The sequence below is a fragment of the Prionailurus bengalensis genome, chromosome A2 (genome assembly GCF_016509475.1).
Source record: "Prionailurus bengalensis isolate Pbe53 chromosome A2, Fcat_Pben_1.1_paternal_pri, whole genome shotgun sequence".
In the NCBI taxonomy this organism is placed as follows: Eukaryota; Metazoa; Chordata; class Mammalia; order Carnivora; family Felidae; genus Prionailurus; species Prionailurus bengalensis.
This window is the reverse complement of record NC_057348.1, coordinates 43,260,284-43,285,860: the sequence shown is the minus strand read 5'-3', so window position 1 is coordinate 43,285,860 and position 25,577 is coordinate 43,260,284. Positions and strand designations below refer to the sequence as shown.

Here is a 25,577-nt window from a genome sequence, read left to right as displayed (position 1 = left end):
GCAAGAGACAAGAGGTGGAAAAGGAGAAAGAGGCTCAAATATGCAAGGCCCATAGGCCATGTTAACAAGTATTGGTGTCATACTTTCAAATTATAATTGAGGATTTTAATCAGAAAAAGTCAACTTAATTTACCTCTTATAAACATCACTCTGGGTGATGCGGAGAATGATAGGGATGGAGTAAAACGTGGACTTACACAGATAAGTTAAGAAGTTACTTTAGTAGTCCAATAAAGGGATACTGATGGTTTGACGAGAGTAGTGGAATCTAAGATAAATAAAATGGGATCTCTGAATAGTCCTGCTGCCTGAAATCTCTTGTCCTTTCCATGCATGGAATATTACAAACAAAACTACCTACCTAAAACAAAGGTTTGGTTCAATTATGCCAGCATTCTAAAACCTGTGATCGCTCTCTATTGCATAATCATCCAAAGTATTTGGAATGCTATTGAAGGCAACATACAATAAATTTCTGACTATTCTTTTCCAGCAAGATTATTCAGTAAATACTTCCAGTATAGGCTCATGGATCTACTAATTATTTTGCATATGTATTATACATTGTCTCCGTATGCATGCTCTCTGACTTGCATAGAACTCCCCATTGAAGCCTAAATCTTCCTTAAAAACCATGTAATGTTAGCATGACCACACATCCTTATTTTTCCCTGACAGTTTCTGTTTACTGAAATGTCAAAGCACAACTAATAACAGTACCCCTTTTTCCCAAAAGAATCCTGGTTTACAAGATAAATTATATGGCCAACTTATTTGATGAACATTCATTATTTTTTCCAACCCAACAATTCTTCCCTCTTCTTTTGATAAAAGCTGTGACTTTCTTTTGAGAAACAACTTCCCTAAGTATTGTCACTCCATATATATTGGACTGGGAATGCCTCCACCTTGTAGTTCCAGGAATGAGGGTGTGACCAGGGCCTTGACAATCAGAAATCCATTCACCTCGGTACAGTGTTTTCTAAAAGGAGGGGCATGTAAGCCAAACCAATGACAATCAAAGTCAGGACCTTTGTCAATATTACTAGGATGATTAAGTTGCTAAAATATAAATCTGTTGATCCAATATAATATATTTCACAAGGGATGTCTTGACCCAATTTTGTAAACATGGCTAAAAACTCTAAATTCCAAAAAAAACAAAAAACAAAAAACAAAAAAAAAACCCTCTCAATTCCCTTTGGCAGAGTTGGCTTAGCCTTCACCCCAACTATCCCTCTTATAGAACCTAATACTCCTGAGCTATAATGCATACCATCCCAATTTCCAGAAGCCTCCAGATACCTGAAACCTAGGAATAGTTGCTTTTTCCTTGGGCTGGTATAATTATCCAAAATACCCAATCTCTCAGAAGCCCACAAAATCTAGCTAATCCTACCTCATGTACCATCCATGAGCTGCTTCTTATACTCCCAGCTTGCTTTTATCCTGTCAAGAGTTCTGCTTCATCTATTCCAGTTTCATATATCTGAGTGTTACTGTGTTGTTTTCTGCCATTCAAAAAACCTATAATCATACCTGATATCATGAAATTATGAAACCATCTGTCATGCTTAAACCCCTGGAATTTCCAGATGCGAATCAATAAAAACAATTTTTTGCCTAATCCAATTTATGTTGTAGGTTTATCTCTTGCAACCATAATCATCAGAACATCGCATTCATTCTTTACCCTGTATTTATGTGAAGTGTTTCTTAAAGACCCCAGAACAAACTGACATGATATACCCCCCCAAGACTTGTATTCATCAAAGTCTCCACTGTACTGCCAGAGTTTTTGTGCCTTACCTTTAAGATAAACACCATATGTAATACTTGCAACAAGAGTTGGTGTAGTACGTAACGTAGAGTTCATAGTTATGCCATAGTCTGTGCTTGGTTTGTACCTGATGGCCAGACAATCTAGCATTATCAAGAAAAAGACGAAACTGGGAACCTAAAGACGTTGCTTCTACTATTGTCTCTTTCTCCTAACCAGCTGGATAACTCATTTACAATCACACTGAGTGCCAGTTTCCTCTTATGAAAATGGAGGTTTGAGCTAGAGAATACCTTTATATTTCTTCCAGCTCTAATATTCTAACATTGTTCAATTCAACCCAGTGTACAATTACAAAGCAAATATTGACCTTCACCACCTGACTGTTTATCAGCATTCTGTAATGAAGTCAGAGCCCAGGAGATATTTCCTTTGGCAATATTTTATAAAAATAGGTTAAATAGCTATTATTTATATATCAGTTGTCATTTGTAAAAGTTCCATCCATAGAGGTTTAGATTACCTGAGGAAGGAAAGTACTCTAGCTCAGTGAGAATAATCCAGATCAGAGGATGCTGGTTATTTACTCACAGCAAAATGGCCTAGAAATATTCAATAAGTAAAATTTATGCTGGTCACTGACACGCAAAATAGCCATAGGAATTATTTCTAGTTTCCTAGAATCCTAAAGATTGCTTGAGGCAAAATAAAGGAGGCCAATATATAAACTTAAAAGAATTTCCAGAAGCTCTAAAGAAGTTTCAAAAATGCATCACCAGCACTTTGTTTTAGATGAAAATTTTAGGCCATGCAATCTTTTAAATATTACTTTGACCTAGAAAACCAGGTGTATTGGTTCATGACACGACTGCTAAGTTACTGTTGCATTATTACTGAACATACTCTGTCCTCTTTAGACCATGTGTGTTTCCTTTTTCTCTGGTGGAGTTTCTCAGTGTAAAAGTATCAAATTTGAACACTTCAACAAAAGAATATGCATAGGTTCCCCGTCCCTTTCTTGCAATTCCAGAATCTATCTTTTCTAAATCTCTGAAAATTAAAATATCCTTGTAAAGTAGATGGCAAAATTTGCTGGGTGGCAAAACTGGTCTTAAATTAATGTGAGGTTTTTTAGTCTGTTTTATCCAACTTACCATGTGTATTTACATGTTTTGCTGCTAAACCAGAAATGCTGGTTGACTGAGCCATTGTCCACCAGAGGTGTCGTCTAAATACATATGAAATTGTACCACAGTGTCTTTTAAACACTAAAATAGGGATCAGAAAACCAGATATTGCTGACAAAATTTGATCCCTTGTTTCTGTAAATAAAGTTTCACTGGAACCCAACATGACTGCTTATTTATGTACTGTGTATGGCTGTTTTTGGGCTACAAAGCCAGAGTTGAATACTTATAGCAGATGAGACCATATGACCCTCAAAACTTAAAATATTTATTATCTGGTCCTTTAGACATTTAGCTCCTGGAAATTCTTTCATTCATCCCTACTCTAATATATTCTAAACTCTAAAATAAATTTGGCTGTAAAGATTTCAGGTAAAAGATTGTGGAACTGTTTTTATGTAACCCTATGTATACACTCAGCAAAAATATCTTGTTAAGTTTAGCAGGACAAAAAGGGTACTGTATTTGTAAGTAGCTTCAGCCAGGGAGTGACCTGCCTTAAATCAACCTCTTTAAGGGGCACCTGGGTGGCTCAGTAAGTTAAGCATGCAACTTTGGCTTAGGTCATGATCTCACAGTTCATGAATTTGAGCCCCGTGTCAGGTCCTGCGCTGTCAGTGAGAAGCCTGCTTTGGATCCTCAGCCTCCCTCTCTCTCTGCCCCTCCCCTGCTTGTACTCTATCATAAATAAATACACTTTAAAAATTTTAAAAAATACTGACCTCTTTGTACCATGTATTTTTGACCAGTATCTAACCCCAGAAGGCAGCTAAGAGAAGAATTCTGAAGCAAGTGCCGTGACTGTGAGGTCATACCTAATATTAATTATTCTTAACCCAGACAGCACAAAACAGTATCTTTGTATGGTTCAGAATAATTGTACTTTTAGAAATAGAAAGCTGCCATCAATCTACCCCTTGGCTATGAAACTATTCATTAGTCTAGGAATTGGATAAGATTGCCAATAAATCAGGAATTATCAAAAAATTCAAGCATTGGCTAAACCGCAAGCAGCCAGGAAATTTGGTAGGGGGGGGTGCTGTTGTCATGTGCAGCTGTGATACTCCAGCAGACATGGGAGACAATGGTATTTATCAAAAGAGAGAAATTCTTTTTCTTTTAGAAAAGAGTTTTCCAACTTCTGTTTGCACTGGGAACTAGGGACAGGAGCTTAAATAAAAAGGCAGGTGGATGTGCATGCGTAGCTCTGCAACAAGCCTTTGAAAGGGGCTCATACAGGATTCTAGTTGGTACTCACCAACCATACTTACAAACTTCACAAAATGCCTAAGATGACCCAATACATTACATTGAAGGACAAGAGGAAAACATAGGAAGTTATTCTTGTCTGACTACCAGTCTGATGCTCTTTAATAATAGATTTATCTAGGTGACACCAGTTTGGATGGTAGAGAATTGTTCATTAATACATACTCTTTATAGAAATCCTCAGGTTAATTACAAATTATACCTATTTCTTACCTCTTTTGGACTATGTGAAATGATTTTCTCAGTTTGATAGGGAAAAAAATGTAACTACTGCTACCACTAAATGGCTTGGTGATTGCTCTAAATACAGGGAAACAGAATGGCCCATGCAGAAATATTACTTAAAATATTGGCCAACTTCTCTCTCTAATTGTGTCTTACTTATGTTGCTTTAGCAGGAATGGAAACCATTGTTGAAAGTGCATTAGTCCTAATGGGTTTTATTCTTCCTCTACTTACAACAACATTGCTTTGACATTTAAGAATTTTGTAGCAGAGATCAAGATCCATTTTCAGATTGCATGTTCATCATCAGAACAAATGTGCTCGGCACTAATTGCCTTTTTGTTTTTAATTGACCAGTTAATTAACTGCAACAGATAAATTAAAAATCCCAAATCCATTTTCTTCAGGTAGCTCCACTGTTGTATTTTAGCATGATAAAATTCTGTGGATGGACAGAAGAAAAGATGCTTAACAATTTTTACAATAGATTTCCAACCTCAGCATTCATGGAGTTATTTACTATCAAACTGAATCAATAATAAATTAAAAAATGAAATATTTATGATCTGAAAAAATCTGGCTTTGTCTAGGAAACCCCAACTGCCATTAAGTCAGGCAAAGTAGCAAGATAAATTGCACCATCACATTCTTTGTTTTCAGAATATAATGCTATCACTTATGATAATTGTTATGCCAGCTCTCAAAATAGGCAGTCATAATAGATGATAGATTAGTAGAAAGATATAACACAGCGTGTTTAATGCAATCATAGAAGAAGTATTACTTCTTTTCTTAGAGGAGGCATGATTACATGTTAAGTTGTTAACAGCACGAAATAAATGCAAATATGTTTGTTATGAAAATAGTTAGAATAATTTCTACATTGTTTTTTTTTTCTTAGAGCAACCAAGCTGTAGAGCTCAGTCTTCAATATAGTTTATCCCATATGCCTCTGCTTAGGTAGCGGAGTCTTGCTGAACGAGATCAGTATGGGTGTACCTGGGTGGCTCAGTCGGCTGAGTAGCCAACTCTTGATTTCAGCTCAGGTCATGATCTCATGGTTCATGGGGTCAAGCCCCACATGAGGCTCTGTGGTGGCAGCATAGAGCATGTTTGGGATTTTCTTCCCCCCGCCCTCTCTCTCAAAATAAATAAATAAACATTAAAAAAGAAAAGAAAAGAAAGAAATCGGTATGGAGAAACTTATTTTCCAACTGCGGAAAAAATCATTCATCCAATGGGTTGCAGAATTTAAAGCAAATATATAGATAATATGGGCACAGTTCTTTGCTTTCATAGGGAAGGGCACTGAGGCCTAGAACATGTAAATATTTATCCCAGTTCAGTTTACAATCTAGAGTAGACCTGGGACTTGTGGGCAGAAGCCTGACAGAGGGTTCACCTTACTATTTTTCCCTCTTGATCTGTGCCATGGGACTTGCCACCCAAGTATATCTTCTGCTTCTATGAGCCCATTTTCCCAAATACAAAATGCAGATAGCTATACCTCATAGGAATGTTCTCAGTATTTACATTAATCAGAATAAGATAATGCAGAATGGGTGATACTAGTTTAGAGGATTTGTAATGTCCACTCTCCACTCCTAAAAGGGCGACAAGAAATATTTGTTCAGCCAAATCTTAAGTTTATTAGACTTACTGCAGAAAAGAATATAACTTGACATAGTCTTAGCACTACCTCGGAAGGGGAAGTAATGGATGATATATATAAGATTTTATGGCCTGAGCTGAGTGATTTTAAGATTGTTCTTGCAAGACGAGAACCTGAGTAGGACTGGGCACAGTTTATGGAATAATAGCTTTAGATTGATGGGCACCATGAGGTGAGACTCTTGATGTGGGTCTTGAAATGTAAGTTTTATCCTGAGGAAGCAAATATCTCCTGAAGCAAATAACTAAATGATTTTTTTTCTTTCAGTATCATTTAACACAGGAATAGGAATATGCCCGTTTTAGTTCTCAGTATAATAGAACGGATGGACTGCTAACCAACCGCGAAAACAGAAGTCAGGAAACTTTTCCTTAAAGGATCAGATAGTAAATACTTTGAGTTTTTCACATCATTTGGCCTTTGTCACCACAATTTAAACTGGACTGCTGTGGCATAAAAGCAGCCAGAGACAAGACAGTAACAAATGGAGTGTCTGTGTTCTAATAAAACTTTATTTACCAAAAAACAATCAAGGATAGGGTTTAGTTCAAGGCTGCAGTTTACCAATCCCTGGCTTAAGAATGACATAGAGAGGAGCTGATGGGGATAGCAAGCATATCAGATAATACATTTCAGAAATATCTGGATTACAAAGAACAAAGTATATGCATTTATTCCATTACTGTTAATCCAGGTATTTTTTTAACTTTGTGACTGTAAGATGATATATATGATTTGACATATATTATATATGTATATATATAGCTAAATAGCAAGGAGCTGATTATTTTTCTTTTCACATTTTTGCCTCTTCATATATTACAAATTAGCCACAAAAAAAACCCACAAACAAGAATATTTATAGCAAGATCCTATGGAAACAAATATATGTATGAAGTATTTTTGTGTTGTTTTGTCTTTGAGGATAATATCAATAGACTTATCTCGGGAGCAGTATTATAGCAGCAGAGAAAAAAGAAACCCTTTGATTTCTTTCTATGCTCAATGAAAACTAGTCAGAATATGCGAATTTTTTAAAATTGTTTTATGCTTTGCTACATTTTTCACATTAAAGAAAAACAAAAAAACAAACACATAAGTATAGGCCAAAAAATAATCTAAATCTAGCAAAATTGTATTAATAAAAATACATATTAAATCTTACACTTACGTTTAAAAAATTGATCTACTTATTTAGAACTGGAGTAGGGTATAGAAAGTGACTTTATATCAATCCATGGTTAAAAAAGAACACAACACACTCACATGGGATGATTCTAGGCCAACATTCAAGACCTGCCTATTTTTTACATAGTGGCCAAAAATCAGATATAACCAAGACTGCATTAATAAAAGCATAGTGGTCAAAACAAGGGAGGTGTTATTTCTGTCTTAACCTATACTTATGTAACCACATAGAGGGACTGTATTCTCTTCTAAACATCATGGTTTAAGAGGAATTTTGACAGATTGAAACTCCCTCCTGGGGAGCAGGGCGAGGATGATGAAGTGCCTGGGAGCTTATGAGGGTCAGGAGAAAGAAATGAGTGTGTTTAGCCTGGAGAAGAGACGATTTAGCTGGCAGAGGAGAGCCATCTTCAAAAATGTGAAGGGCTGTCTTGTGGAAGAAGGATTAGACTTATTATTTGTGTCTCAGGAGAGCAGAACTGTGACCAAAGGGTAGACATTTCAGGGCAGCAAATTTCAGCTTAATATCAGCCCAGAGTATTTTAACAAGTAGAATTGTTTAGCCAGTGGTTAAGTATACTGACTGTGAAACCTAGGCAGCCTGGGTTTCTATCACACAACCTACAGATGTTTAATAGCTTTGTGACTTTAGAGGAAGTAAAATGGCCTCTCTGAGCCTGAGTTTCACGATAATTGTAATGGAGAGAGGAGTATCTACTGCTTGGGGTTTATGTGAGTATTCCATGAAATTGTTCCTACATAGAGTAAAAGTGAAATGGTTTCTCCTTGAGATACCAAGTTCTTTATCATTACGAGTATATGAGATGATATACTTTTCTGGGTATTATAGAGGGCACTTCTGCATCAAGGAGAAGGTTAAACTAGATGGCCTCTTAAGCCCTTCTACACTTGTAGGTGTTTTATTCTATATAAAAGCAGGAAGCCAGAAATCCCCTGGACCAGGAGTCATTAAGCAGTGGTCCAAAAGTGGGATTTTTCATAGCAGAGTGTTTAAACATTGGGAAACCCATATAAAAATGAACATTTGGGCTTACCTTTAACTCTTTTTCTAATGTTTTTATTTATTTTTGAGAGAGACAGAGAGAGAGAGAGAGAGAGAGAGAGAGAGAGAGAGAGAAATGGAGACACAGAATCCGAAGCAGGCTCCAGGCTCAGAGGTGTCAGCACACAGCCTGATAATGTGGGGCCTGAACTCACCAACTGCAAGATCATGACTTGAGCTGAAGTTGGATGCTCAACTGACTGAGCCACACAGGCGCCCCTGCACTTCTCTTGAAATATCTAAAGATTTTGCATCACTGGGTCCATATTTCCACACAATAACAACACAACAAAAAATAACAACACAACAAAAAAGCATGAGCAATGACAACCAGTCTCGGGTGTGCCTGGGTGGCTCAGTCGGTTAAACGTCCAACTTCAGCTCAGGTCATTATCTCTCAGTCTGTGAGTTCGAGCCCTGCGTCGGGCTCTGTGCTGACAGCTCAGAGCCTGGAGCCTGTTTTAGCTTCTGTGTCTCCCTCTCTCTCTGATGCTCCCCCACTCATGCTCTGTCTCTGTCTCAAAAATAAATAAATGCTAATTAAAAAAAAAAAACAACAACAACCAGTCTCAGGAATGTGTGGCTCTTTTCTACTGTGTGCCTTAGTCTGGAGGACCTCAACTGTCTAACACTGAGTCCATCTCACTCTTTCATACCACCTGCTTGGTTTCTGCCATCTCTGCCTGATACCAGCTGGACAAGATACCTGGAAGCAGAGTCTGTTTGGATTGTATGACAGCATGGAAAAATAGAAGGAGGAGGAGCAAGAATGAGATACCTGGGGGCTGACTGAAAGGGAAGAGCACAAGAAGAACAGTAATATGACTATTCTGAATACGGACCAGGTCCCAGGCTCTATGCCAAGGACTGTACGTGCACCATCTCACCTAATTTTCACAGCATCCTATGCAGTAGGTACCATGACTGCTCTCATCATACAGGTGAGGGAACTAGAGCTGGGAGGGGTAGGGAACTGGACAAAGCACACCCAGTGGCAGAAAAGTCCCTTAGCTGACTAGTATCTGTTCATATCCATAGCCTGTTGCTTTCTACCACAATGGTCAATTTTATAGACTTTACAATTTTGCCCAAAGCTGGCTCTGAGAGATTCAGTTCAAATTTCTTAGCATTAAAAAAAGAAAGATCTTTCCATATTAAAGTTGTAAATGGATGATTCCGCCTTCAGTGTGAATAATTTGACCTGTTATAAAGCTATATGGTGCTGGGCAAGGGTTTACAGTGTGTGCTTTTCAGGCTTAAAAAAAAAAAAAAAAGCAGCATGCAGTCAGATATGCAAAACACTACGTTAAATGAGGTAAACAAATTGCTTTCCTGCAGGATTTTCCAATGTCTCTTCTACTTGGAAGTATAACGTAACATTGGAAGAGAAAGGTATAGAATGTAGCATTTCTCAGACTTCTATGATCTTGGGATCCTGTTTTCTGCAGTGCGTTTTCTAGGGTGAATGCTCCATAAAAACACTTGGGGAAAACCTGATCCAGACAAAAGAGCCCAGGACCAGAAATGCTAAGGTCTCTGAGTCCCACCTCTGCCAATAGCTAATGATATAATGTAAGTCTTGCAACCTCTATTCTTAGGTTGCTTACGGTAAATATTGGGACAGTAGTTATCTGTCCTACTGGCTGCTCCTACTTTTGTAGGGATCAACTAAATAAAAGATTTGAAAGAAATATCTAAGTTGGAGAAAGCCCAAGATATACATAAGGGATTAAATTACTAAAGTGTCTCTCTCCTGCATAACTGATCAGGAAAATTGGCTGAATTCTAACCCCTTTCATGCCAATCAGTGATTTTCTGACCACATTTAATAGTGTACCTTCTTTTTTTAATGCCTAGGTGTGTGAATTTTCTGACCTTCCTGGAAAAGAATTGTGAAAAGAAAATCTATATATTCATATCATTATGAATACATTAAGACTATGCAGTTACAGGCTCTCTGCTGAGAAAGAACACACTTTCTTCCAAGGCTATACATTATGGGAGAAAGGGTAAAAAAAATAGTGAACACTCACAGCAGGATGTACACTGATTCCATTCTGTTCCTTTTGGCTAAGGTTCATGGTCCCCGGCCCCTGGACAATTGGACCTTTTGCCTTCTCTTCCATCAACCTGTCCCCTGATATGTGCTCCCATTGGCAGTCCTGACCTCATGGAAATGGGAGTCGCCTCAGGAGGAAAATGCAGTTGCCTGTCAACATTGTTATTACAAAAGTCTGGGAAATTCCTCTGCTACTGAGTGGCTAGAATTTTGAAAATAATAAAAATAAAAAGGAAAGAAGGAAAAAAAATGATTCATTTGGGAACAGGGAATGCCATTATACCTGTCTCTTAAACGCCCCATTCCTTGGTGTTTTGGAGTTACAGAAATGCTGATCAGGATCTCTTGTTGAAGGTGTGTTATTCCTGTTAAATACATGGGCCCTGAGAGGAGAGTCTGTGGCAAGAGGCATGGGGGACTGACTTCATTCCCAGGCCTAGGCACATTCTATCTCCTTTGGAGATAGCCCCTGAAAGCTAAATAAATGTATCTGTGGACCTGATGAGACACTTTCCCAACGGCAGGGTGTTAAGATATTATCACAGAATCCCCCCACTTCGCATCTGCTTCTTGCTCTCTTGCTACGAAGACTTAACTGTCTTCTACTATTTAAAAAAATGTTTATTTATTTTTGAGAAAGGGAGAGACTGAGGGCAAGTAGGGGAGGGGCAGAGAGAGAGGGAGGCACAGAATCTGAAGCAGACTCCAGGCTCTGAGCTGTCAGCATGGAGTCCAACATGGGGCTCAAACTCATGAACTATGAGATCATGACCTGAGCTGAAATTGGATGCTTAACCGACTGAGCCACCCAGGCATCTCCCTTCTCATATTTAAAACACCTGTTTTTATAAATTGTACCTACTTTTGTTAACTGATTTATAGTGTGAAAGGTACTTTCTTAAATAAAATGTCTCCTTTTGATTTCTTAAATATACCAGGAAAAAGAAAGTGAGGCTTAGAAAGATTAATGAGCTTTCCTAGAACCGCACAGGAAGGAGTGTCCATACTCTTTTAAAAACATTGGTTTGTATTTTGCACCTTACAAATTTGGGTGATTTGAGACAACACTGTGATCCTAATTTGCATTCAGACCTAGGTGAGCCTTGTGAGGTGTTAACAGTGGGGAGGAAGTAAAAAGATGATGTGAAAACCATACTCAGAGGAAAGGAGAAGTGCCCTGTGCAGAACATTCCCAAGGGTAGGCTGGCCCAGAAAAAATGAAGGACCAGGAATCCAAAGGGCTCAAAGAGAGTCCACCACTTCCTGTAATCAGCAACATAATTTCAGTAAACTCGGTGACATTTTGGGTCTCAGAATTCTAAACCGAGATGGGAGAGCAGGCAATTCAACAGATAACTAGGAGGGAAACTTCCAAATAATGTAACACTACTTCAAGTGTTAGGTCAAAAGCACATAGATAGTATGTACCTGAGCTAGAGCTTGTACCCAGATCTTTTTTTTTTTTTTTTAAATTTTTTTTTTTTTCAACGTTTATTTATTTTTGGGACAGAGAGAGACAGAGCATGAACGGGGGAGGGGCAGAGAGAGAGGGAGACACAGAATCGGAAGCAGGCTCCAGGCTCTGAGCCGTCAGCCCAGAGCCTGATGTGGGGCTCGAACTCACGGACCGCGAGATCGTGACCTGGCTGAAGTCGGACGCTTAACCGACTGCGCCACCCAGGCGCCCCTACCCAGATCTTTTTTTTTAATGTTTACTATTTTGAGAGACAGAGAGAGAGAGAGAGAGAGAGAGAGAGAGAGAGAATGAGCAGAGCCGAGAGAGGAAAGAGAGAATCTCAAGCAGGCTCAGCGCAGAGCCTGATGAGGGGTTCAATCTCACAGACCATGAGATTATGACTGAGCCAAAATTAGGAGTCAGAGGCTTAACCGACTGAGCCACCCAGGTGCCCCTGTATCCAGATCTTTTGATTTAAAGACAAGGGCCCTTTTCATATTGTACACAGGAAGCACAGGATTGTGGTCAGCTATCTGGATATATGTGTTTGGAATTACTCTGAAAAGAATACAAATTGGCTTCTAGCATAGGAGGCAGGGTGAATGTGAAGGTAGTTTGGGGAAAAAGTTCTAAGGAAGGAAGGGCTAAGGAGACTAAGGGCAGAGTGTTGCTCTCCAAGATGACATTGGTTCTGTCGGATAATCCATGTCTCAAGGGAAATGAGAAGAAAAATAGTCATTGATTCAGTGGTTCTGTGGACTCTACAAGAGATAACAGTGGTAGGAAAGAGTCCATTCTTTGTAGCCAAGCTGCTAATTTGAGTCCAGCCTCTGTCTCTCACAAGGAGAAGACGTCATACAGGTTATTTAATGCTTTTGTGCTTTAGTTTCCTTATCAGTAAAATGAGGATAATAATAATCATAGCATCTTTCTAGGTTTAAGGTGAGGATATGTTAATTGATATAAACTGCTTAGAACACTATCTCATATGAAGTCAGGACTCAATAAATAATAGCTGCTATTATTATTGTCATCATTATTATCATTACTAGGTACAAAAATAAAAAAAAAATTAAAAGATCATATCATTTTCAAGGATGCTCCTGTCTTTGATTATGTTGGTCCATCTTCCAAGAATTCTCTTATTTTAGCATTCTGCCAAGATTCAATGACCTTTATTCCATGAAGATTTGTATTATACCTTCATTAAGAAATGCTTTTGCTTTCCTTGCAACTCCTAATGGATTTATCTTTAATGAAGGAATGGATAAAATATTTAAATATGGCTGCTTTTTTCACGATATATTTTGTATCATCTATTTTTCAGGGTTGTGTTTGTGTGCATGTGTGTGTGTGTGTGTGTGTGTGTGCCCTTGTACACAGGAGGGGTTAAGTTACAATAATTCACTGAGTAAATGGGTGATTTGTTGGTACTTTTGAGTGACTTAAATGTATTTCAGGGTGTTATGGGAAAAGCCATCCACAAGCAATAATTTTGAGTGCCACTGTTCTCTTTGTTATCGTGATGGAATTTAGTACAATCTCCTTGAAGGGTGATGCACTAGACCTTTTAAATAAAGGGGATGAAGAGAAGTAAGTACGCTTAACCTGGACTACCTGCCTTCAAGAGATTGAACTGTGGAGAATGAGAAAATAAGAGAAGGAAGAACTCTTTTTGCACTACAGTGACTCAAGGCAAGAATTATATCACCCATGCACCTCTTCACATCTTTTGTACCCATGTGTCTGGTGTGGCATCAATGGGACAAGTCACTCTCTACATCTCCAGAAGAAGTGCATAACTTCTAGGAAAAGGCAACACCTTCAGATTCTGCATCTGGATCTCCAGTAGCTTAAACCCAAATACCAAATGGTACCCAGGCACAAGACATTTTTGGCCTACTGGTTGCCAGCAGATTTTAAAAGTTTGAAAATGTATTGATCATGATGCAAGACGTTATTCAGAGGTTTCAGCCTCAAAGACATACAAGCACAGCTGCATATTTCACAAGTTTCAGGCCCAATCTGATTGTCAATTCCCAGAATACACTAGTTTTTCAGTGGATGTACATATATAAATAAACTAAGTGTATACAGAAAAGCACGTATATCTTTTCTTTCCAAATTGCCTTCCTTCACTCTACCTGATATAAACTCCCTGATGTCCTGGCCAGAGTAGTATTTTTGGCACAATATTGTTCCTGATTTCTCTATTGCCTCCTGGGGACCTGCCTTTCAAACATCTAATGTGAATATTCTCATGAATGCCAATGATATACAGCTACATTTTTCCTTCAAACTTTTCATCCCCCAGGCACTCTGAGTACTCTGTGACTACTTCCAAGATATCCATAAGTAGATGAATAGCAATTACTTGTAATAGAGGGTAGAAAAGGCAAGGGCATTTTTATTGGTTCTGGGAAGATTTAACTACATTGATACAGCATTTACTGAAAATCCCCATCACCCTCAGAGGATGATGAATGGCCACCTCCATCTCAGCTCTGCCCCGGGAGATTCCTGGGTACAAAGTGCCCTGAGGTCTTCCTTCCCACACAGAAATTTGTCTCCATTCATTCTCACATGTTAACTTCACTTGAGTTTAGTGAGCAGTGAACACTTTATTCACTCCCAATTCAAATCAAAATAAAGGTTTAATTTGCTTCCCTGTCTTCTGGGCCTAATTTCCCTTCAATGAACACTCATACTCCCATTAGCTCAAGGAGAAAAACCCCCTAAGTAGCCTTTGATTAGACTCTGAAGGACTAACTGTTCATGTGGAAGCTTGCACACAGCTCCCACCAGCATTAACAAGAAACTCCTTTTGTGGATGTACCACATATCCCAGGGCAGAACAGACTATGAGACATGACCAGCAGGCTTTATGTGACCAGTGGCCCATAATTCACAGTTCACCTACTTCTGAGTTCAAGTGTTGAATTTCTAGGATACATATCAGTCCTCCATCTCCCCAGTAGACCTACCATTTGCAGGTAGAATTCCAAGACATCAACTCTTGCTAAGTGTCAATAACTTTTATCACACAAGAAATATCAGAGCAGGCTTGAGCAGAACTTGGTTTTATGGAACATCTCCAGGGTCTGCTTCTTATGTTAATGGGTCAGTCTCCCAGATGAGAAAAACAAAAACAAAAACAAAAAGAAAACAAAACAAAACAACAGTTCTCAGTTCTTGCTGAGACTTCCACTTATTATTTATATTCAAAGAATCTCTAGAGACAAAGCAAAAAAAGAAGTTCCACCTTAACAAAGAAAGGACTTACTCTCCCCAAATCTAAATTGAATTCCACTTGTCACGGTTGTTATAAACCAACTTAGAGTAAGATGACGAGTTGTATGTTGGCACAGAGGTAGAGCCTTACCTGTATATGTGTGTATCTTTTCATGCAGGTGGATTAATTTCTTTATCAGACATTATTTTCTTCTTTTGAGTTCCCCCCAAAGTAGACTGTGAATTAAGGAGATGAATTCAAGAAGTTGAGTTGGGAGGCAATCCCGAGAAACACCAGATGGGAAGTGATTATTCAGACAGAGGATGAAGATAAACGTTTGTTATCAGGCCTGTTATCAGTGTGCTCAACTGAACCTCAGTCTTTCCGGGAAACACTGGGTACAAAACAAAGTGCGGTTATCCCAACTGAGGGGCATAGAAGATGGGTATTTATTTATAGTTTCCCCATCCATTATTGATTGAGTGTTGCTTCTGGAAGCATTAACTCTCAGGCAATTCTACTTTGTCTTGCATGGAGGAAAGCATGTTTCCCACGTGAGAAAATAGTCAGAGATAGTTAGGTTTCCACAGTAGTAGCTTCTCTTCAGGGTTGTACTGGTGCATTGTGGGGGTGGATACTGGGGTGGGAGATTCATTCAGCAAATGGACAGCATCTGCTACAATTATTAAATCTTTGCCATCTATTAGACATAGGATTAGACATTAACCTTAAAACACAGTCAGTGCCTTTTATAAAGACTAGACTTCAAAAAGGATTTTTATTACGAGAATATCAAGGTTATTGCTATTAATCAATCTTCTTCTTTTGCAATTGGCTTTTTCATTAAGTAAAGAGAAGATAGAGAAGACAGGACTTTTAAAAGATAAATCACACTAAATATTAAGATTTGGCCTTTCAAATCAATTTTCAAACTCAAATATTAAGGAAACATATCTATGTCTACCTAGACATATATGTATGCATATATTCAAAAGGATTTAGTAATTAACAAGGGTAATGATGAAAAGTTAAAAAAGAAGACAAGATATTTTATACAAATAAACAGTGCCTAATATTAAGAATTTCCAAAAGCATGACCTGGGATTTTCAATCAATAACTACTGATAAATACACAGAAACTCATATCTAAAACCAATTCATGTACCCTTAACATTCAAGTTATAGCATAGATGCCTCCAGCAGTTCTCATGTAGAAAGTGTTATATGTACCAACACTGATTCTGCAAACTTGTTGGAGTTAAGATAAATTTATTTGTATAGCATTTTGAATATTAGAATGCATTTCACATTCATGTTTACTTAAAATTCACAAATACATGTGAGAAAGGTATTATTTATATTTTAGGAAAAAAAACCCTAAGAGATGAGAGTGAAAAATAACGTGACTTGCTTTATGTCACAAAACTAGGGAACGGTGAAGTCAAAAATCAGCCCCAATCTTCTAACTTGTGTCTACATGCACAAAGACAGTGCATCCATAGGCACTATTTCACTCGGAACTTTTGGTCAGACCAACAGGACCAAATTTCTTGAGTTGCGTGTGAATGGAGTGTTTCCTGGGATGCAATATGTTGAGTTCTATAATCAGGATCATCCCAGGAAAATGGGGAGAAGTGAGACCTCTAAGTGGCCCTTAATATGCAAATAATTTTAAAAGCACATGCTGAAGTCTTTGGCATTTGTACTGTTCAGTACATGTTCTCCAGAGTCACAGTTCTATAATAGCACCCTTCGGGTCCTTTAAGACTGATAATATTTTATAACTCTCCTTTTCAAATGAATCCATTTTTCCGTAAATGATTTCCAAGAATGGCATTAGCTATGTTAGCATTCTAATATCCTTCCTAGAATGTATTTTTACTCCTTTTTCACTTATATCCATTTACATAAATATGAGAGAAACCATACAAATAAAAGAAGGCATATACCTAGTTGTTCCAATATTGAAACGAAGATTAGATAAGAAATGAAAAAAAAAAAAACCTACCTATCCAAAATGGCTTCATAGAACTTAATAGTACGCAGAAAGCTTGAATTATTAGAAGTCCAATATCTTTCAATTTATAATTTGAATACATTTGGGTTGCTAAAGGGACAATCAGAAGTTCTAAAGATATCATTTGATCAAAAACTTCAGAAACAAACAGCTCCCACAATATTGCTGTGTAATAGTGTATATATCTATAGAAAGCTGTTAACATTCAACAGGAAAAAAAATAGGTCAGTAGCTAGTGACTTTATCTTCTCCAAACCAGCATAGCTGAATTCCTTACTTTTAAACTCAGTGATTCCATCCCTGAGGCTTCTATAGGACAATCACTTATATATATATACCTACGTTTTGCTACAGGTACTATCTCTAATTTTCTGTGTGTCTTTGAGAACATACTTTGCTTGTTTGCATGCCAGTTGTTTACCTGATAAATCATGGAGCAGGGAGGAAATTGAATAGATTGAATTAGAGAAGTTGACCTGATGACAAGGATCATGATAGTTGGCCCTAGGTTAATGGAGGATCACAAGGTGGATGGGCCCATTCAGTATCTTAGACACACAGGTCCTCCTGTTCACTTCAAGGTATTATCATGTTATGGTGCCTATCAAGTTATGGTGCCTAAATAATGTTGGCACCTGTGGTATGAAAAAATATTCTGATGTGAGAGAAAGAAAGATAGCAATTTCAAAATGATGAGGTAATTGATGCAGATATTGACTGTATCTCTATAATTCAACCAATAATAAATTCATTAAACCATTTCAAGGTAAAATCTAACACTAGCTAGAGGGAAGGCAATTACATAAGTCTTGCTGGCACATACTTAATTTAGAATGTTTCTTGTAGACAGTGCTTCCTTGCTATAAAACTTTTGAACCGCTAGGCCCAGGAGTGGTTACTCACTCAATTTAAAAAATAAATAGCCTTTGCTACCACTCTCATTTTTTTTTCTTGAACAATATATGTTATATGTATATTCACATAAATTGAATGGCTATATCAAATATGGAAGTTTCATATACTGAAAATATCAGTTCAACAATTGCTTTAGCTTAATGGAAGGCCTTAAAAAATTCTGGGAAAACAGAAAAGATCTTCTCTTTATAAGTTAAGTTGTCTTACCCAGTGGGCAGGAATTTAACAAAAAAAATACATTTAATGCTGAGAATACTTTATATCAAAGAAACAGATTAAAAAGTAAAAAAAAAATAATCACTGTATTCCTTTCATATACAAGACATGAAACTAATCTATTGGCTTCACAAATTTTCTCTGGTTGTGTCAGCCTAATCTAATAATTGGCTCTAGTTGAATCTTACGATTATAAGAAAATAATCAGACAGGTCTATATGCTTACATATATTTCTGACAGTAGATATCAATACAGATACATTTGACTTGAAATGTTTAGAACTCAAAGATTTTCTATAACTGAAAATAGATTTGGCTTATGACATACAAAGTATCAATCTTATGGAGTTTTCTTCCTTGTATCCTTATATAATATTATTATTGGAGTTTTCCTCCTTGTATCCTTATATAATAATATTATTGGTACATAATAAACATTTCTATGAAGTTCCAATTTAATTAATAAATTATTTATTATAATTGACAGATAAATTGTGTTTTTGTGCTTGTATAATTATTATCAAACTGTGCTAGGGCACGTCCTTTATTTTTTTTAAGTTTATTTATTTATTTTGAGAGACAGTGCTTGAGCAGGAGAGGGGAAGAGAGAGGGAGAGAGAAGATCCCAAGTAGGCTCCTCACCATCAGTGCAGACCCAGACATGGTGCTCAAACTCACCAACCATGAGACCATGACCTGAGCCGAAACCAAGAGTGGGACACTTAAGTAACTGAGCCACCCAGGCGCCCCAGGGTATGTCTTTTAGGCAACCATGTTTCCACATCTCTTAGTCGAGGAAAACAGGCATTTTTAACTTTTCTATTATATGTGCAAATAAAGAAATAAGTACTTTTACAAAAGTATGTATAAAATATATACGGTACATATAAAACATAGGAAATGTATCTACTCATATAATTCATATAGCATATATAGAATATTATTATAACAGCTATATATTGATTATATATTACATATTTCTATATTGTATATAGCCTATATTATTGTATGTATGCATAGATATATAGATACAAATACATACAGCATTTAGAATGGTTAAGCCACCAGGGTTGTGTTGACAACCTATCAGACTATTAGGAAATAAGAGGATTCAGGACTAATGAGAAAAGTACTTTCTCCAAATGGCTTTCCTTCTATCCTTCCTTTGGTCGTGTGGGAAGTTCCTAGCTGGTGTTAGCAGGAGAAGGCATGTGGAAGACACACAAGAAGAACCACTAAATGTAAAGGTTATGCAATCTTTGTGAAAGCTTTTTTCATTTTTTTTGGGGGGGGGCTTTACCCAGGGTATTATTTTAAGTCCCTAAAATGTGATATCTGCAAGCAAAAAAACTAATTTAACAAATATTGATTGATGACCTGCTAAGTGCTCTTCATGTTAGTGATTAAAAAAAAATAAATAAACAAGGCAAGCATGGCCCCTGCCCTCTTGGAGCTGTTATTCTAAAGACAGTGTTAGCAGAGACAAAAAGAAAATAGCCAGAATCACAATAAATAAAGATTGCATTAAGTACTAAGAAGGCAGTAAATGGGGGCATCTGGGTGGCTCAGCTGGTTAAGCATCTGACTCTTGAGTTCAGTTTAGATCATGATTTCACAGTTTGTGAGACTGATGCTCACGTTAGGGTCTGTGCTGATGTACAGAGCCTGCGTGGGATTTTATCTCTCCTTCTTTCTCTGCCCCTCCCCTGTTTGTCCTCTCTCTCTTTTTCAAAATAAATAAATAAACATTAAAAAATGGAAGTAAGTGGAATAATAAGACAGTGACCTGGGGTATAACGAGGTGGGGAGTCATTGCTCTCTTTTAAATAAGCTGATTAGGGAAGATCAAATCTCTGAAAATCCTTCCACCTAAATATACTGCTAAAATATTGCCTTACTGTATGCTAAGACGAAGGTGAGGAATGAGCCTGAAGACCAGATTTACCTTAACCAGAATTATGAGAATTATTTTAATAAGCATCTATAGTCAGTACATACTCATATCCATGTATACTTTTTTTAATACATCAAGTACTGATTAACTTTCTTTTCAGTTCTTTACATTGCAGAACAGGAAATGGAGGCTCAGAATGTCTGTAAGCAAAATAAGTTAATAAAATCTGAACCTTCTCCAAACAGTTCTCAATTTAAATATTTGGACAAATGTACAGGAAGACAAAAATACTCTGGGGAACATAATATGCATTTAGAAGATTGTTAGATCTTGGCAAACTCCTATAATTCTAGAGTTTTTGGTATATAGCTAATGGTATAAGGAAACTTAGAATTTTGAAAAATGCTAAGAAACACAGAAGCAAACTAAATGAAAACTACAATCCCCAAAAGGCAGAACACACGTAGCACACCATAATAACATGGTGTTGGCTTCTGTCTTAAATCTTTCTCCTAAGATGACACTATGTGAGGGTGTTGGGACTGGTCAAGTAACCATTAGGATATATTTTCACCACTTTGATTAGATTAAGTGAAAAAGTAGCCTTTGATTTACAGAAATTCACATCACATTCAACTCCTACTTGAAACACTTCTGGTCCTTAGAGCAACACTGGAACTTGATGCATCGTGCTGACACTATGACTTATTTTTTAATATTTGTAAAGGGCAATAAGTGAGAATGAGTTCTTATATCATTTTACAAGCTGGATGGCTGGTTAGTAGTCATTTTTATTCTGACCTGGCTTGAACTTGCACAATACTCACATCGCCCCTGGCATTTGACTGTGTGCAGATTACATTTTGTTTCTCTCTCCAGAAATTGGACACTGCCTGGGAAATCAGAAATTTCCTAGAAAGCCATATTGCACACCTATTGATTTAAGAGGCTGACATGAGCTACTTCCTTGTATCCCAAATTCCATTTTCAAACCTTGCTTGTATATGTGATAATTTATTCAAGAGCCAGTTCTAAATATTAGTGCTCTGAAACTCTGGGTCTGTGTCTCAATCTTTGAATAGACACTGGATCAACCATTTGATAATTTAAAAAAATCAGATATATTAATAACTAATTATGGGTGAGGTAGAGTAGCAAAAATTTACATAACTAAAATTAAAATATTTTAATTGGTTATTTATATTTCAGAGACAAATCTGAGGTGTTACACACTTAAAACACTAACTTACATTTCTTAATTCCCATCTTCCCTAATGTTGCAGGTAAAAGAAAATGAATTTGGGATTATTTGTTTGTTTGTTTGTTTGTTTGCTTATTGAGAGACAGAGAGAGTGAGGGGCAGAGAGACAGAGACAGGAAGAGAGACAGAAGCAGGGCTCACCCAAAGTGGGGCTCATGTTGACCCAAAGCAAGGCTCATGCTCACCAGATGTGGGGCTCAAACTCACAAATCATGAGATCATGACCTGACCTGAAGTCAGATGCTTACCTAACTGAGCCATCCATGGCCCCTCATTCATTTATTCTTGTAACACACACACACACACACACACACACACACACACACACACACCACAACAAAAGAAAACAAAAAAACCCCACAGCAAACAGTATTGGGTATGATTCTCCAAGACTTTAAAGAAATTTACATGTCATTTTAATAAACTCTGACAAATGCAGTGACATAAACAGGGCTGGCATTTGGTAAAAATCCTGTGAAAGTACCTTTCTTCATCTAAGGCGAATCAGAAAAACATCCTGGAGGAAGTAACTGAGATGTGAAGAATGAGCAGAAGGGAAACCTAGTGATGGTGTTGGGGAGTGAGAAGGAGAATAATGTTCTGATCAGAGGGAAATATATGTGTAGAAGATGAAAGTAAAAGATAACTTGGCTGATAAAACAAACTAAGTGAGGTTCACTATGGCTAGAGCATGAAAGAAGAGGGTAGGAGAAGGGTGAGGTGTTTTGAGGCGACAGAAGAGATGGAGATCATGTAACAACCTAGAAAGAGAATGGCCGTACTCACTGGAGGAAGGCTAGCAGCATTGTCATAATTAAGAATTTATCAACCTGAAAAATAATGATAACTTGTTATGGCTAATCCAGAGTTGTGTGGAGGAAAAAGAACTGTCCTGCCCATTTTAGACTGTGTAGCAACACTCTGGCATCCACACACCAGAGGCCAGAAGCACATTTCTCCAGTTATCATAATCAATATCTTGACATTGCCAAATCTAAGGAACAAAATCACCACTGGTCCAAAAGCACATTAAGAGGATTATACAACATGATCAACTGAGATTTATCCCAGGAATGCAAAGATGGTTCAACATAAGAAAATCAGTGAAATACACCACAGAGACTTAAAGAATAAAAACCATGATTATTTTAATTGGTGCATGAAAAAGAATTTGACAAAGGGTGTCTGGGTGGCTCAGCTGATAAAGCACATGGCTCTTGATTTCAGTTCAGGTCATGATCTCACGGTTCCTGGGATCAAGCCCCATGCCTGGCTACGCACTGACAGTGCTGAGCCTGCTTGGGATTCCCTCTTTATTTCTCTCTCTCTCTCTCTCCCTCTCTCTCTCTTTCTCTCTCTCTCAAAATAAATAAACATTTTTTAAAAGGATATGACAAAATCTAACACCCATTCATGATAAAAACACTCAGAAAACTAGGAATTTTTCTTTTTAACTTTCTCAAGATGATAAAAAGAATTTAAGAAAAACCTATAGCTAATATTATACTTAATAGTGAAAGACTGAAAATGTTCCAACAGGATCAGAAATAAGACATGCATGTCTTCCTTCACAATTGCTATTCAATATTGTACTGGAAAGTTCTTTAGGTAAGAAAACAAAAGAAACAAATCCAGGAGAAAAACAAAACCATCCCTTTTGCAGATGGCATGATCTTATATTAAGAAACAAAACAGATGAACACAGGTGAAAGGGAGAAAAGGAGAGAGGGAAGCAAACCATAAAAGACTCTTAACTAGAGAGAACAAAATGAGGGTTGTTGGAGGGCAGGTAAGCAGGGGATGGGCTAAAAGGGATAGGCATTAAGGAAAGCACTTGTGACAAGCACTGAGTGTTAAATGTAAGTGATGAATCACTCAATTCTATTTCTGAAATCAATATTACTTTATATGTTAACTAACTGAAATTTAAATTAAAACTTGAAACAATAAATAAATATTTTAAAAGTTAAACAAAGAAAATCCCAAAAAATCTTCAAAAAAGCTAATAAACAAATTCAGCCAAGTTTCAGGGTACAAGATCAAAACATAAAAAATATGTAGTGTCCTATGCACCAATGAACAATCTAAGATGTAAATTAAGAAAACTATTCCATTTACAACATCATTCAAAAGAAGAAAATACCCCTGAATAAATGTAACCAAATAGGCACAAGACTTGTACACAGAGAACTAAAAAAACCTGCCAAAATAAATTAAAGAAAACCAACCTAAATAAAAAAAATTCCCACGTTCATGGATGGGAAAACTTAATATTGTTAATTTGTCAATGTCAACTACTTAATGTGATCTACGGATTCAAAGCAATACTTATCAAAATTCTAATGGTGTCTTTTGTAGCAGTGGGGATTTTCATACATTGCTGATAGAAATGGAAAATGGAAAAACTACTTTGGAAAATGTTTCTTAAGTTAAAAATGCATATAATCCTTTAATTACAGTCTTAGGTATTATCAAAGGCAAATGAAAATATTTATCTACTGAAATAATTTCTCAAAAAAGTTAATAACAACTTTATTCATAGTAGCTCTAAACTGGAAGCAACCCAGATATCTATCAGTAGGTTAAAGGGTAAACAACTAATAGTATATTCACATAATGGAATACTGCTGAGCAATAAAAAGGAACAAAGATAGTAATACAGGCAATTACTTAAAGGAATCTCAAAAATATTATGCTAAGCTTTTTCCACACTACGCAGAAAGGGGTCCATATGGTGTTGCTCTGAGTTCCTATTGTAGTTTAAAGGGAAACTTTCATAGTGTCTGGTGCCCTTGATGTCCTGCAAGTGAAGGAAGACAATGTCCTCAAATTCCTTGCAGCAGGAATCCACTTAGGTGGCACCAACCTTGACTTCCAAATGGAACAGTACATCTACGAAAGTAAATGTGACGGTATGTACATCATAAATCTCAAGAGAACCCAGGAGAAGCTTCTGATGGCAGCTCAGGCCACTGTTGCCATTGAAAACCTGGCTGATGTCAGCATCACATCATCCAGGAATAGTGGCCAGCTAGCTGTGCTGGAGTGAGCTGCTGCCACTGGAGCTTACCTGTTGCTGGCTCCTTCACTCCTGGAGCCTTTACTAACCAGTTCTAGGCAGCCTTCTGGGAGCCGAGACTTCTGGTGGTTACTGATCCTAGGGCTGACCACCAGCCTCTCTTATGTTAATCTGCCTAAAATTTCTCTGCATAACACAGATTTTTCCTTTGGGTATGTGGACACTGCCATCCCTTGCAACAACAAGGGAGCTCACTCAGTGGGTCTGATGTGGTGGATGGTGGTCCGTGAAGTTCTGCACAAGTGTGGCACCATTTCCCGTGAACACCCATGGGAGGTCCTGTCTGATCTCGACTTCTATAGAAATCCAGAAGAGATGGAAAAGGAAAAGCAGGCTGTGCTGATAAGGCTGTGATCAAGGAGGGATTTCAGGGAAAAGGGACTGCTCCAGTTCCCAAGTTCATTGCTGCTCAACCTAAAGCCCCAGACTGGTCTGAAGGCATGCATATGCCCTCTGTGCCTATTCAGCAGTTCCACACTGAAGAATGACCCACAGCTCCCACTGCTCAGGCCACCGAATAGGTAGGAACAACCACTGACTGGTCTTGCACTGCTTTTCCACAAAGAGCAAAGGCAAACCAAATGGAAATAGTTTCCGAAAATTGAAAAAAAAATATGCTGAGCTAAATGTCAAGCATAAAAGAGTACCATACTATACAAAGCTCTAGAGTCCGAAAACAAAACAAAACAAAACAAAACAAAACAAAACAAACAAAACTAATCTACAGTAATCAAAGTCTGATAAGTGGTTTTGGGTATGAGATGTGGTAGAATTAATTCTGGAAAAAAAAATCAAGAAAGAACTTTGGTCCATGATAGAAATAATCTATATCCTGATGGAGGCAGATAGTTACAGGGGCATATACATTTTTCAAACTCAAATTTAAAATATGTATGTACATTGTATGTGAATTATACCTCAATAAAGTTGATCAAAAGCATATTCTGAATAGAAGATGGAGTGAAAGAAATGTACAAATGAAGGGTAAGAAGATAAAGAGAAAAATATATTTATCTAATGCTTGACTTTTGTGTGTTTATGTACATTAGCAATTCTCTTTTAGG

General features: G+C 37.3%; 1 protein-coding gene and 1 pseudogene across 1 annotated transcript in view; one reads left to right on the top strand and one right to left on the bottom strand.

Moving 5' to 3' along the window:
- LOC122487448 (contactin-6-like) overlaps positions 1 to 25,577 on the bottom strand; it is a 295,894-nt gene that overhangs the window by 241,922 nt on the left and 28,395 nt on the right.
- LOC122488185 lies at positions 7,635 to 25,118 on the top strand (annotated as a pseudogene).